At 39.8% G+C, this 1,781-nt stretch overlaps 1 long non-coding RNA gene across 1 annotated transcript; it reads left to right on the top strand.

Annotated features, from left to right (window-relative positions):
- Positions 1–931: 931 nt before the first annotated feature.
- On the top strand, positions 932–1,386 carry LOC139785997 (uncharacterized). Its single transcript, XR_011722145.1, has 3 exons — positions 932–1,097; positions 1,161–1,190; positions 1,278–1,386. It is a non-coding gene; the product is annotated as an uncharacterized lncRNA (long non-coding RNA).
- Positions 1,387–1,781: the final 395 nt, after the last annotated feature.

The following is a 1,781-nucleotide window of genomic DNA, read 5'->3' on the forward strand; positions in this document are numbered from 1 at the left end:
GATTGTCACGCTGACCTTTGCGCGTTAACTTAAACCACTATCTCGGCACGGACCGGAAAACTAAATGAAAATAAACCTTACGGTCAGCGGCTCTTAATACTCAACTTAATTGTATTGCCATATGGGCACGCAGAACTTATCTACTATCTTACGCTAACCTCGGCTTCTTATTACCGGGAACGTCAAACGACCTAGTCTTGAATGACAATACCTCTGGAATAAACAAAATGAAAATCTACTTCTAGCCGCGGAATAAAAAAGGAAAACAAACAACGCAATCAACGCGGCCCTCGCTCTATCGTGCGCCTCGTCGCCGATTCAATCGGTCTCCTCCTCATCGCTGGATGGACTCAAAAAGTCGTCCGACGGTTGGTCGACTCGACCAACGGGGGTGGGTACCCACACGATGGGCGGCTGGAGCGCGATCTCCTGGCTCCGGGTGGACTCCTCGCTGGGCTCGGCCGCGGTCGTACCGCCCGGAACGACAGCGGGCGCGTCCCGGGGTAGCTGACCTACCTGTACGCCCAGCGCGTCGCTCTCGCTCGCGACGCTCGGCGGAACTAGAGTCCCTATAATAAGAGTCTGGACACTGCCGCAAGTTTGACAAAGCATGGCGTCGTAAGTGGTGGGGATAGTGCTTACAGAGTATAGCACGGTGTAGCACTGAACTTAGAGTTTAGTACATGTGTAGATGCTGAGTGACTCGATCATTAATATTGAAGTGGAAGATAGTTCTTTTAAGTGTGAGGTAATAATATTATAAAAATATTGTGAATTATAAACAAGTAAGACAAGTGACTTATAGTATAATATTATGAAAGATAAAGTAAAATATATAGAAAGAAAACATAATGCTGTAACAGAAATCACTTCCTAACCTTTAATATTGTATTCATTGTTTATTACAAGTTACATAAATTTTGTAGAAAATGCCTGGCTGTTGCGTGCCTAATTGCTTCAATTCCACCAAAAAAGGATTTTCGATGAGGAGTTTTCCATCAAACTTAGAGCGGAGAGCAATATGGATGGAAAATATTAATATTCACAGTGGCCAATCGCGAAAGTGGGGCGCAACTAAAAACTTATTTGTATGCGAAGTAAGTAATAAATTGTATGATTAAAGATAGAAATATAACGGTAATCTTGGATAATTTTTGCAGGCCCATTTTTCGGCAGAAATGTGGGAAAAGGTACGAGTGGATGGTAAAAAAAAATTAAAGGCTAATGCCGTTCCAACATCTGCCTTGGTGAATAATAAAATTATAATATTGCCACAGAATTTCGCGGAACTGTACGAACTATCTTCATGCATTGTTAAATGTGCACATGTCGAAGATTTAGTAGCTGAGCAGGAAAACGTCGTGTTTAAATTAGCACCAAAATTAGATAAGGAAACTATTACTCTTACGAATTTCAATAAAATGAGAGTTAATAAGGCAACCGCTTTATATGACAGAGATGTTAGTAGTGCATTGAAATTTATCAGAGAAGAACGTAACATAAACGAGTATAAAGTAACTGCTCTATTTATTGAAATTGTATCAAAATGGTTCAATTTAATTACTTCTCGAACTTGTGCAACTGCATTAGGAAAAATAGAAGGAGAAGAAAAATCGCGAAGAAAATTTGATGAGAGTATAGAGTTTTTGAAATCAGTTATTGATCTATTCTGTAATATTAAAATTGGACAAGATGGAAAATTTAAACCCGTACAATGCGGTATTATGATCACTACTACATCTCTCATAGAACTGACAAATTATTTAATTAATGAACAGGGA

Source organism: Temnothorax nylanderi, unplaced genomic scaffold (assembly GCF_030848795.1).
Source record: "Temnothorax nylanderi isolate EJ_2023f unplaced genomic scaffold, tnyl_v1.0 TNYL_tig0933_pilon, whole genome shotgun sequence".
In the NCBI taxonomy this organism is placed as follows: Eukaryota; Metazoa; Arthropoda; class Insecta; order Hymenoptera; family Formicidae; genus Temnothorax; species Temnothorax nylanderi.